Source organism: Bos indicus x Bos taurus, chromosome 11, assembly GCF_003369695.1.
Source record: "Bos indicus x Bos taurus breed Angus x Brahman F1 hybrid chromosome 11, Bos_hybrid_MaternalHap_v2.0, whole genome shotgun sequence".
Classification (NCBI taxonomy): Eukaryota; Metazoa; Chordata; class Mammalia; order Artiodactyla; family Bovidae; genus Bos; species Bos indicus x Bos taurus.
Genome location: NC_040086.1, coordinates 97,008,756 through 97,022,118, shown reverse-complemented (window position 1 = coordinate 97,022,118; position 13,363 = coordinate 97,008,756). Strand labels below are relative to the sequence as shown.

Genomic DNA, 13,363 nt, shown 5'->3' with positions numbered 1-13,363 from the left:
TATCTGCTCTGCTGCCCTGTTGGGTCCCAGGACCAATCAGCCAGGTCAGCATCAGCTCAGCGGCTCCTAGGGACGAGAATTTCAGCAGGTGTCTGTCTGTAAGGGGGTTGGGGTCCTCCCCCACGGACTGGAAGGCTGCCTCCAGCCCCTCATTTCCTGATAGGACAAAGGTCCTGCTGACACAGACCACAATGCTCCAGAGGCAACTGTTTTTAAATTGTTTATGTAAGATGGGGATGATTTTAAACAGCTTTGGAAATTTTCTGTGAAGGTTCTGTTATGAAGCTACAAAAGAAAACCAACGATGCTAAAATTAAATCTCTCCTCTCTCTGCTCCTCGGTCTCCCGTCCTGGGGATGAGCCCCATGTCAAGCAACAGGGTGAGAGGGCAGCGATGAACCAAACAAACGAACATTCCCTAAAATATCGTTATAAAGACAAGATGAAACTCGTCAACTAAAGTCTCAGCAAATTTTCTCTGGGCAAACTGACCTGGAGCCCACAGGTGGTGCTCAGATGGGGCTTAATAAGTATCTGTTGCCAAGGTAGCGGATATGGCAGGTGACGTCCTTAGGACTGGCAGGTGATGTCCAGGCCTGAGGAGAGGCGCTGCCCTGACTCTGTCCTCCGGCAGGCAGGCTGACAAGTCGGGAATGAGATGGGACTCACGCAAGCTGAAAACAGGCTCTTCAAACTGCTTTTGTAACTGAGCATGTGCCCTGTGCTGACATTTGCATAGACTGACCTGGCAAGCACTTAACAGAAACAGTGACCTCAAAGGGCTTTCCGTGTGCCTGGACAGCCTCTGTGACACTGGGCGGTACAGGAGCACTGCCTTAGAATCCTCCTGTAAATGAAGCCCCCTAACTTCTCAGCAGGAAACACACGGCTACCCTGCCAAGCACGAGGCAGCAAGTCATAGGACCCGACCCCAACACCACCAGGAGAGGAGGGGACCAGCTGGCCCACTCTCAGCTCAGAGGCAGCTGTTTCATTGAATCAGATGGATGGAGGCTTCTGGCAATTTCACAGCCTTGCCGATGCTCAGACACTCCCCTAGGCCTTCCCAAGACCAGCTGACCGGGAGACGAGGGGCCCTGCCTTTCAATCCCTCACCCATGGGTCAACCTCACTGTAGCCATGATCACTAAAAACTGCCACCTTTCCTCGAATCTGAGAAGTCATCAACCATTAAATGGGTCGTGTTCTAGCAAAAAAGAAAGTGCTCCAATTAAACCCTGACATGCTAGTACCTTTAAGATGCCCCCTGATTTCAGAGATCTCAAAAACAAGAAAAAAGCATTAAAAGGTTAGAATCAAAGAAATGCAATTTGCTTCCAGGACAACACCATAATGTGCCTGCCTGCTGTAGTGCTCCTGATGTAAGTCTTTATCTTGGTCCCATTTCTGCCTAGCAGTGTGGTCTGCTGTGAGGAACCTCACTTTGCCAAGCCTCACTCTTCTTGTTAGTAGAACAAAATAGTAAAACTTCCCTCATAGGGTTTCAAGAGAAGAAAAAAGATACCTGTAAAATACTAAGCTTGTTACCCGGCACATCACAGGTACCTACAGTCAGTTCAGTTCAGTTGCTCTGTCATGTCCGACTCTTTGCGATCCCATAGACTGCAGCACGCCAGGCTTCCCTGTCCTTCACCATCTCCCAGAGCTTGCTCAAACTCATGTCCATCATGTTGGTGATGCCATCCAACCATCTCATCCTCTGTCATCCCCTTCTCCTCCTGACTTCAATGCTTTTCCAGCATCAGGGCCTTTTCTAATAAGTCAGTTCTTCGCATGAGGTGGCCAAAGTATTGGAGCTTCAGCTTCAGCATCAGTCCTTCCAATGAATATTCGGGACTGATTTCCTTTAGGATGGACTGGTTGGATCTCCTTGCAGTCCAAGGGACTCTCAAGAGTCTTCTCCAACACCACAGTTCAAAAGCATCAATTTTTGGCACTCGGTTTTCTTTAAGGTCCAACTCTCACATCCATACATGACCACTGGAAAAACCATAGCTTTGACTAGACAGACCTTTGTTGGCAAAGTAATGTCTCTGCTTTTTAATATGCTGTCTAGGTTGGTCATAGCTTTTCTTCCAAGGAGCAAGCATCTTTTAATTTCATGGCTGCAGTCACCATCTGCAGTGATTTTGGAGCCCAAGAAAATAAAGTCTGTCACTGTTTCCATTGTCTCTCCATCTATTTGTGATGGGACCAGATGCCATGATCTTAGTTTTTTGAAAGTTGAGTTTTAAGCCAGCTTTTTCACTCTCTTCTTTCACTTTCATCAAGAGGCTCTTTAGCTCCTCTTCACTTTCTGCCATAAGGGTGGTATCATCAGCATACCTGAGGTTATTTATATTACTCCTGGCAATCTTGATTCCAACTTGTGCTTCATCCAGCCTGACTGTTCACATGATGTACTTTGCATATAAGTTAAATAAGCAGGGTGACAGTATACAGCCTTGATGTACTCCTTTCCCAATTTGGAACCAGTCTGTTTTTCCATGTTCAAACTGTTGCTTCTTGACCTGCATACAGGTTTCACAGGAGGCTGGTAAGGTGGTCTGGTATCCTCATTTCTTTAAGAATTTTCCACAGTTTGTTGTGATCCACACAGTCAAAGGCTTTGGCATAGTCAGTGAAGCAGAAGTAGATGTTTTTCTGGAATTCTCTTGCTTTTTCTATGACCCAATGGATGTTGGCAATTTGATCTCTGGTGCCTTCTGCCTTTTATAAATCCAGCTTGTACATCTGGAATTACTCAGTTCATGTACTGTTTAAGTCTAGCTTGGAGAATGTTGAGCATTACTTTGCTAGCGTGTGAGATGAGTGCAACTGTGCAACAGCTTGAACATTCTTTGGCATTGCCTTTCTTTGGGATTGGAATGAGAACTGACCTTTTCTGGTCCTGTGGCCACTGCTGAGTTTTCCAAATTTGCTGGCATATTGAGTGCAGCACTTTCACAGCATCTTCTTTTAGGACTTGAAATAGCTGAGCTGGAATTCCATCACCTCCACTAGCTTTGCTTGCAGTGATGCTTCCTAAGACCCACTTGACTTCGCATTCCAGGGTGTCCGTCCAGCTCTAAGTGAGTGATCACACTATCGTGGTTATCTGGGTCATGAAGATCTTTTTTGTATAGTTCTTTTGTGTATTCTTGCCACCTCTTTTTAATATCTTTGCTTCTGTTAGGTCCCTATCATTTCTGTCCTTTATTGAGCCCATCTTTGCATGAAATGTTCCCTTGGTATCTCTAATTTTCTTGAAGAGATCTCTAGTCTTTCTCATTCTATTGTTTTTATCTATTTCTTTGCATTAGTCACTTATGAAGGCTTTCTTATCTCTCCTTGCTACTCTTTGGAACTCTGCATTCAGATGGATGTATCTTTCATTTTCTCCTTTGCTTTTAGCTTCCCTTCTTTTCTCAGCTATTTGTAAGGCCTCCTCAGACAATCATTTTGCCTTTTTGCATTTCTTTTTCTTGGGGACGGTCTTGATCACAGCCTCCTGTTCAATGTTACCAACCTCCATCCATAGTTCTTCAGGCACTCTGTCTATCAGATCTAATCCCTTGAATCTATTTGTCACTTCCACTGTATAAAATCATAAGAGATTTGACTTAGGTCATACCTGAATGGTCTTTGTTGGTAAAGGTACTGATAAAGGTCCATCTAGTCAAAGCTATGGTTTTTCCAGTAGTCACGTATGGATGTGAGAGTTGGACTATAAAAAAAGCTGAGCACCGAAGAATTGATGCTTTTGAACTGTGGTATTGGAGAAGACTCTTGAGAGTCCCTTGGACTGCAGGGAGATCCAACCAGTCAATCCAAAGGGAAATTAGTCCTGAAAACTCATTGGAAGGACTGATGCTGAAGCTGAAACTCCCAATACTTTGGCCACCTGATGCAAAGAACTGACTCATTTGAAAATACCCTGATGCTGGGAATGATTGAAGGTGGGAGGAAAAGGGGATGACAAAGGATGAGATGGCTGGATGGCATCACCAACTCAATGAACATGGGTTTGAACAAACTCCAGGATTTGGTGATGGACAGGGAAGCCTGGCATGTTACAGTCCATGGGGTCGCAAAGAGTCAGACACGACTGAGAGATTGAACTGAACTCAACTGAGTAGTGTAGTGGTTTTCCACACTTTCTTCAATTTAAGTCTGAATTTTGCAATAAGCAGTTCATGATCTGAGCCGCAGTCAGTTCCCAGTCTTGTTTTTGCTGACAGCATAGGCTTTCTCCATCTTTGGCTGCAAAGGATATAATCAATCTGATTTCAGTATTGGCCATCTGGTGATGTCCATGTATAGAGTTGTCTCTTGTGTTGTTGGAAGAGGGTGTTTGCTGTGACCAGTGCGTTCTCTTGGTAAAACTCTGTTAGCCTTTGCCCTGCTTCATTTTGTACTCCAAGGCCAAATTTGCATGTTACTCCAGGCAAATTTGGTATCTCTTGGCTTCCTAGTTTTGCTTTCCAGTCCCCTGCAATGAAAAGAACATCATCTTTGGTGTTCACAGGTACTCTAACAAGGCGTTTGAGGACACACATTTCTTTTATCTTCTAGTGCCCTGGTGGGTACACTGAGTTGAAGCAACCTACAAATTACTGGGGCTGATATTTCCCAAAAGACTCTGACAAAGAACAGGGAGGGCAGACAACTGAATTAAGGACACCCACCAGCTGGTTCGTGTATGGTAGGACACCAACAAAAGCAGGCGTACAGAAGGTTGGGTGAGAAGGCAAATTCCACTGGGATGTGGAGAGGTCCAGTTCCTGAAAAGCAGGAGTAGGTTGTATTGAATTAACCCTCTCATCAGTAACAATGATGAAAGCTGGACAATATACAAAAGACAACTGCTTGAAAGCACTTGAGAGCAATTCAAAGAAGCAACCAATAGAAGCTGGAAGGGATACGGTCCTTGAAAGACATGAAGCACACTAAGGTATTTCCCTCTTCATGATGATACACTGAGTGTTGAAACAGAATGCAGCAGTGTTACCAGCTGGGAAGAAGAGGAAGACATTGGACCCTGTGGATGGAAACTGCAGGGGAAAACACTAGAAAGGAGATAGCCACAGAACGAGGAGCTCCAAAATTACCATACAGGTTCCCTTGAATCCTTACTTGACTCCTAAATTGTACACATGGAGAGAGAGAGTTCATAGAGCCCAAAACAAAGCAGTGACTGAGAGGCAGAAAGTTCAGCAGCTGCCTGAAAGATGGAGTCTGGAGTTCAAGCACTGCCAAGTTAAAAGGGCTTAGCCAACACTTATGGTTCCCAATTTAATCCTAGAAAGGCCATGCCTTACTATTAAACCCAGGATTAAGGGTTATACTCTAGGATTACGGGCAAAATCAAAATAAACCTACCTGAAAAAAACCTAAAAACCTAGCCTGCACAAAAGCAAGGTAATACGCCAGTGATTTAATTGCCTATCAGAACAAAACACATCATTCTGGAGAGAAAGACAGTAACATGCTGAGTCTTTTCAACATAGGATCCAAAATGTCCAGCGTATGATTTAAAAATTATAGGCATGTGAAGAAGCAAGAAAATACGATCCATGATCAAAAGAAATAATAAAATTAGACCCACTGATGACCCAGATGTTGGAATTAGTATATCCCTATATAAGGGATTTTAAAATGTGTGTATGTGAGTGTGTGTGTGGGCGCATGAGTGTGTATGTGCTGAGATTCCCAGGTGGTGCTAGTAGTAAAAAAACACCTGTCAATGCAGGAGACCTAAGAGATGCAGGTTCAGTCCCTGAGTTGGGAAGATTCCCTGGAGGAGGGCACAGCAACTCATTCCAGTATTCCTGCCTGGATAATCCCAGAGACATGCATGCTAAGTTGCTTCAGACACGTCTGACTGTTTGCAGCCGTACGGACTGTAGCCCACCAGGGTCCCCTGTCCATGGGACTCTCCAGGCAAGGATACTGCAATGGGTTGCCATGCCTTCCTTCAGGGGATCTTCCCAACCCAGGGGATTGAACTTGCGTCTCTTAGGTCTCCTGCCTCTCTTACATCTTCTGGAAGGCAGGTTCTTTACCACTATCACCACCTGAGAAGGAAGCCCCTTAAAATGTGTCAGTTCAGTTCAGTTCAGTTCAGTCGCTCAGTCATGTCCGACTCTTTGCCACCCCATGAATTGCAGCATGCCAGGCCTCCCTGTCCATCACCAACTCCCGGAGTTCACTCAGAATCACGTCCATCGAGTCAGTGATGCCATCCAGCCATCTCATCCTCTGTCGTCCCCTTCTCCTCCTGCCCCCAATCCCTCCCAGCATCAGAGTCTTTTCCAATGAGTCAACTCTTTGCATGAGGTGGCCAAAGTACTGGAGTTTCAGTTTTAGCTGAAATCCCAGGGCTGATCTCCTTCAGAATGGACTGGTTGGATCTCCTTGCAGTCCAAGGGACTCTCAAGAGTCTTCTCCAACACCACAGTTCAAAAGCGTCAACTCTTCGGCGCTCAGCCTTCTTCACGGTCCAACTCTCACATCCATACATGACCACAGGAAAAACCATAGCCTTGACTAGACGAACCTTTGTTGGCAAAGTAATGTCTCTGCTTTTGAATATGCTATCTAGGTTGGTCATAACTTTCCTTCCAAGGAGTAAGCATCTTTTAATTTCATGGCTGCAGTCACCATCTGTAGTGATTTTGGAGCCCCCAAAAATAAAGTCTGACATTGTTTCCACTGTTTCCCCATCTATTTGCCATGAAGTGATGGGACCGGATGCCATGATCTTCGTTTTCTGAATGTTGAGATTTAAGCCAACTTTTTCACTCTCCACTTTCACTTTCATCAAGAGGCTTTTTAGTTCCTCTTCACTTTCTGCCATAAGGGTGGTGTCATCTGCATATCTGAGGTTATTGATATTTCTCCCAGCAATCTTGATTCCAGCTTGTGCTTCTTCCAGTCCAGCGTTTCTCATGATGTACTCTGTATATAAGTTAAATAAGCAGGGTGACAATATGCAGCCTTGACATACTCCTTTTCCTATTTGGAACCAGTCTGTTGTTCCATGTCCAGTTCTAACTGTTGCTTCCTGACCTGCATACAGATTTCTCAAGAGGCAAATCAGGTGGTCTGGTATTCCCATATCTTGAAGAATTTCCCACAGTTTATTGTGATCCACACAGTCAAAGGCTTTGGCATAGTCAATAAAGCAGAAATAGATGTTTTTCTGGAACTCTCTTGCTTTTTCCATGATCCAGCAGATGTTGGCAATTTGATCTCTGGTTCCTCTGCCTTTTCTAAAACCAGCTTGAACATCAGGAAATTCACGGTTCACGTATTGCTGAAGCCTGGCTTGCAGAATTTTGAGCATTACTTTTAAATATGCACAGGATTTTCAGGAAATGAAGGACAGAATGAATGAGTGGATAGAGAATCTCAGAAGAGAAATGGGACCCATAAAGATAAACCAAGTGGCAATTCTAAAACCAAAAGAATATAGCACCTGATGGAAAACATAATTTGGACATTAAGAGCAGATTAAACACTATAGAATTATGGATCTGCAAACTTGAAGCCAGGTAATAGAAATGATCCAAACTGAAGCACAGAGATTTTTTTGAAAAAGATAAATAAATGGAGCTTCAGTGACCTGTGGAACAACTCAAGTGTGTTAGGGGAGTTCCAGAAGGGGAGGGGAGAGAGAATTGTACAGAAGAAATATTTAAAAGAATAATGGCCCCCAACCTCCCCTGCACCATAACACATTCCCAAATTCAGTGAAAAATACCAACCCACAGATCTGAAAAGCTTAGTGAATCCCATGTAGAAAAAATACAAAAAAAAAAAAAATTACATCATCATCATACTGCTGAAAATCAAAGATAAAGAGAAATCTTAAAAGAAGTTAGAGGAGAAAAGACCCCCTTTCCATGTACACAGGAAGGACTACACAGGAAGAGAGCTGACTGCTCATTAGAAACAACGTAAGCCAGAGGACAATGGAAAGGGATTTCAAAAGTGCTTGCTGAAAGGATACATCAATTTGGGATACATGAAGCCTGAAATCCTGCTAAAAGGTAAGACTCTGAGGCTGCAAGAAACAGCAAAGCCCCTTCCCAAGCACCCCTGTTTATATAAGCACCCACATCATTCGTGCACTCCTACCCCACCCCCACCCCTCACACAAGGTTATCTCAGACCATCCCAACATTCCCAACAAAAAAAGAAAAAAACTGTAACTGTCAGGAATGTGACAAGATAGAAAAACCATGAAATCATTTATACAAATTGTGGGACACAATTAAGATTGCTGGTGTTCTGCCACCATGTAAATGTCACACTCTTCTTTCATTCTGATAAAAAGTATAAAAAAGGAAAAGAAAGATTCCCTGCTCCTCAAACGCGTCAGTCACAGGACACTGGTCCAGCACACAGGTGGAAATGCAGGGATGGTGCTCACTGAGAGGTCACCCTAGTGTTTCTCCCCCACTGCATGGGACCCTAGCAACTTAGAACTGGGAAAGCAAATCTGTTTAGCAACCAAGGGACTTGGGCTACACCTATTCCCAGGGGCGGGAAAACCTAGGAATCCCCCTGCCCCAGGGGTCCCGTGGCAGAGAAGGCAATGGCACCCCACTCTAATACTCTTGCCTGGAAAATCCCATGGACGGAGGAGCCTGGTAGGCTGCAGTCCATGGGGTCGCAAAGAGTCGGACACGACTGAGCAACTTCACTTTAAATTTTCACTTTCATGCATTGGAGAAGGAACTGGCAACCCACTCCAGTGTTCTTGCCTGGAGAATCCCAGGGACGGGGGAGCCTGGTGGGCTGCCGTCTATGGGGTCGCACAGAGTCGGACACGACTGAAGTGACGCAGCAGCAGCAGCAGCAGGGGTCCTGTGGCCTCCCAGTCACCTCTCTCTCCAGAGTGTCTCCACCATTGCCCAGCGGCTCTGGGGCCTCAACTGTAGGGCCTGTCAGTCCAGTCTGTGCTCAACGCCATCATGGCCTTAAAAATAACAGCAGGCCGGAACCCTGCCCTGCTCAGAACCTTTCAGTGGCTCCTGACTGCCCCTGGGAAGAAGTCCCCCTCTGACAAGGACTTGTCCTCCACCACATTCCCCTTCTCTCCTCCAAACTGCACCCGACTCAGTCCCTCACAGTCGCTCTTGCCTCAGGGTCTGCTTCTGTTGCTACTGCAGTGTAACAAATCACCACCAAAATTCTGTGGCCTACTCACACGCTAGTAAAGTAATGCTCAAAATTCTCCAAGCCAGGCTTCAGCAATATGTGAACCGTGAATTTCCTGATGTTCAAGCTGGTTTTAGAAAAGGCAGAGGAACCAGAGATCAAATTGCCAATATCTGCTGGATCATGGAAAAAGCAAGAGAGTTCCAGAAAAACATCTATTTCTGCTTTATTGACTATGCCAAAGCCTTTGACTGTGTGGATCACAATAAACTGTGGAAAATTCTGAAAGAGATGGGAATACCAGACCACCTGATTTGCCTCTTGAGAAATCTGTATGCAGGTCAGGAAGCAACAGTTAGAACTGGACATGGAACAACAGACTGGTTCCAAATAGGAAAAGGAGTATGTCAAGGCTGTATATTGTCACCCTGCTTATTTAACTTATATACAGAGTACATCATGAGAAACGCTGGACTGGAAGAAGCACAAGCTGGAATCAAGATTGCTGGGAGAAATAGCAATAATCTCAGATATGCAGATGACACACCCTTATGGCAGAAAGTGAAGAGGAACTAAAAAGCCTCTTGATGAAAGTGAAAGTGGAGAGTGAAAAATTGGCTTAAATCTCAACATTCAGAAAACGAAGATCATGGCATCCGGTCCCATCACTTCATGGCAAATAGATGGGGAAACAGTGGAAACAGTGTCAGACTTTATTTTTGGGGGCTCCAAAATCACTACAGATGGTGACTGCAGTCATGAAATTAAAAGACGCTTACTCCTTGGAAGGAAAGTTATGACCAACCTAGATAGCATATTCAAAAGCAGAGACATTACTTTGCCAACAAAGGTTCGTCTAGTCAAGGCTATGGTTTTTCCTGTGGTCATGTATGGATGTGAGAGTTGGACTGTGAAGAAGGCTGAGCGCCGAAGAGTTGACGCTTTTGAACTGTGGTGTTGGAGAAGACTCTTGAAAGTCCCTTGGACTGCAAGGAGATCCAGCCAGTCCATTCTGAAGGATATCAGCCCTGGGATTTCTTTGGAAGGAATGATGTTAAAGCTGAAACTCCAGTACTTTGGCCACCTCCTGCTAAGAGTTGACTCATTGGAAAAGACTCTGATGCTGGGAGGGATTGGAGGCAGGAGGAGAAGGGGACGACAGAGGATGAGATGGCTGGATGGCATCACTGACTCGATGGACGTGAGTCTGGGTGAACTCCGGGAGTTGGTGATGGACAGGGAGGCCTGGCGTGCTTCGATTAATGGGGTCGCAAAGAGTCGGACATGACTGAGCAACTGAACTGAACTGAACTGAAAATAACCATTTCCTTCCCCCGTGGGTTCTGTGGGTCAGGAACTCAGACTCGGAACACCAGGATGGCTTCTCTCTGCTTCCGGTGGCCTGGAGTCTCAGCAGGAAGACTCTCTAGCTGGGGAATGACTCAGTGGCGAGGGGCCTCTTTCTCCCGTGTCTTGGGGTTGGTGCCGGCTACCAGCTGGGACCTACAACACATGTGGTCTTCGCGCGGCGGCTTCTGGGTAGTTGGACTTCTCCGGGTCCAGCCTGGCCCACGGCTCCAACACCGAGTGTGCCAGCAAACAAGACAGACTGCCTTTTTTCACCCAGCCTTGGCAGTCAGGCGGTGCCACCCCCACTGCTTCTACAAGCAAGTAAGAAACACCCGGATATGAGGGGAAGGAGCAGAGACCCTGCCTCTCAATGGGAGGAGTGTCAGGGTCTCACTGCAGAAGGGAGATATTGCCGGGACCATCTTTGAACCTGACGCACTGTTCTCTCCAACTGATGGGCCGTCGTCCTTCCAAACTCACCACCTGCTGACTCACCCTTCAGGTTTCAGCACCACTTTGTACTACGTGCCCTGACTGCTTGTTCAGGCCTCCTGCTCAGATACCCCGTGTGCCCAGTGCTTCTCATGTGCCTCAGTCTGTCTGTCTGCCTCCCCTCCTGCCTGCGAGCTTTGTGAGGACAGGAATTTTGCCTTTCTGGTGTTGGCTCAGTGAAAGAATTAGTCACTCAGTAATGTCCGACTCTTTGCAACACCATGGACTGTAGCCCACCAGACTCCTCCATCCACGGGATTCTCCAGGCAAGAATACTGGAGTGGGTAGCCATTCCCTTCTCCAGGGGATCTTCCCGACCCAGGGCTCGAACTCGGGTCTCCTGCATTGCAGGCAGATTCTTTACCATCTGAGCCACCAGAGAAGCCTGAGCAGATTCTGAAAAAAAAAAAAAAAAAACTTTCTGGAGAAGAGAGTCAAAGAGAGAGAGAGAGAAAGAGGAGGGAGAGAGAAGGAGGAGGGAGAGAGAGAGGGGAACATGCCTGCACACAGGCTGTCAAGGGTGCCGCTCAGGAGAATTCAGGCGCATCCCAGCCTTCCTTGGCCCCACTGCCAGGGTTCCACCAGGACCCTCCAGGCCCTTCAGAATACCCACAGAGTGAGTGGCACCTTCACCCCATAGTCCCTATGCGGAGGGTCTCTGTGCCATCCAGCTGTCTGGCTAATGGGGTAGGTAGCCTGCAAGATGCTGGGGTCTTCTGGCAAAGACTCACTTTCTAAAAAGGGATGGAACTGAGAGATGGAAAAGGGAGAAGGTCTAAGCAGGACAGGAGAAACCGAGGCAAGAAGAAAAGTCTGCTCCCTGCAAAGACCAGAGTGGCGATCCCAGGGAGGCAAGGACCTCGAAGGACCCATTTGCCCTGGACCAGGAACATGACACCCTGTGCCTAGGGGTGTGAAGAACCCCATTAAAGTTTCTCTCCCAACTGGTAGCCAAATATCATCACCACCACCACCACCATCAATCAATTTTTTTAAAAAGGAAAGAAGAGTTACCACCAACGTTGCACATGGCTGTTGTCCAGGCAGAGGACAAACCAGCCCCTGGACGCCCCTTTGCAGGATTTGCCTTGGTGCCCCCCAGCAGGCCTGCCCACCCCACGAGTCTGTATCATCGCTCACTTCATGGAGTCCAGGGCTGTCTCCTTTCCTGCTCTGACCCTACCAACATTCACGAGCTCGTCTCCGCTGCCCTTGGAGGTAGATTACTCATCTCAGCTCACTTACTGATGCACGAGAGGGATGTCCAGAGAGACGAAGTGACAATCAAGGCCGCTCAGGTGGGAAGAGACAGAGCGTCTCTCTGGCGCCTCCCCACCCCCAGCCTGTCCTGAGCCACTGCTTCTCTCTAACTTCACAGCGTGGATCCTGCTGACTTCTGTGAAGACAGCCTGGGGCTCCTCCCCCAGGGTTCAGAGGTGAGGGAAGTCTCCAAGGAGGGCGGCTGATGGGGAGAGGCTGTCTGTGCGGGACTGCCCTGCCTACACGCCACCCCCCCTGCCCCGCCCCCAACACACACACCCGGGGGCTCTGCAGGGCAGAGCAGGGGACAGGAAGCGACCCAGGGGGAGGACCCGGCTCCCGGCTGCCTGCACAGCTGGGGCGGATCTAAATCCATTACCTGAGTCAGAGGGGACGCTCTCTGCCTCAGCAGAGCGCACCCGGGGCTGCCCAGGCTTTTGGGAGCGGCTGGGCCAGCAAGCAGAGCTGGCCAAGCTGCTCATGCCAAGGAAGGAGGGGGCCGGCGAGGCCGCCAAAGCAGGCTGGGGCAGGAGGGGCTGGGCCAGCTGGGGCCGGAGCTAGTGTGACATCACCGGGCGGCCCGCCTCTGTCTGGGGCTGAGGGGAGGCCCGGAGCCTTTCTGGGGCCTGGGGGATCCTCTTGCACTGGTGGGTGGAGAGAAGTGCCTGCAGCCAACCAGGGTCAGGCTGTGCTCACAGTTTCCTCCGGCAGCATGTAAAGGCTCCACAAAGGAGTTGGGAGTTCAAGTGAGGCTGCTGCCCACAGCCGAGAATGGACCCTGAGCCCTGAGCGGTGCTGCCTGAGCCCCGGACCTGCAGAGCATGGCACTGGGGCAGCAGCCTGCCCCCGAGAGAGAAGGCAGGTTGTGAGCCACACGGCAGGACCCCCAGCCAGCCCCATCCCCTGGCTGGAGCCCCGCTACGGAGCAAGCAGAGGCCAGTGAGGCAGGGCTACTCGGCGGCCGGCCGGGTTCGGTCTGTGACTTGGGGACCCCTCCTGGAGGACATGGCCAGGCTGCCCCGCTGACGGCCGAGTGAAGCATGTGAGGAGCAGCCCCGGAGCCAGGCAGGAGGGACGAGGTAAGGGGCGGGCT

At 48.1% G+C, this 13,363-nt stretch overlaps 2 protein-coding genes across 14 annotated transcripts in view; one reads left to right on the top strand and one right to left on the bottom strand.

The window, feature by feature from the left end:
* The window catches only part of RALGPS1 (Ral GEF with PH domain and SH3 binding motif 1), a 302,934-nt gene that overhangs the window by 94,563 nt on the left and 195,008 nt on the right, over positions 1-13,363 (bottom strand). The gene's annotated exons all lie outside the window — the stretch shown is intronic.
* ANGPTL2 (angiopoietin like 2) overlaps positions 12,670-13,363 on the top strand; it is a 36,262-nt gene continuing 35,568 nt past the window's right edge. The window contains exon 1 of the mRNA XM_027556311.1: positions 12,670-13,349. The gene's annotated coding sequence lies outside the window, so the exon portion shown is untranslated. The remainder of the gene's footprint in view (positions 13,350-13,363) is intronic.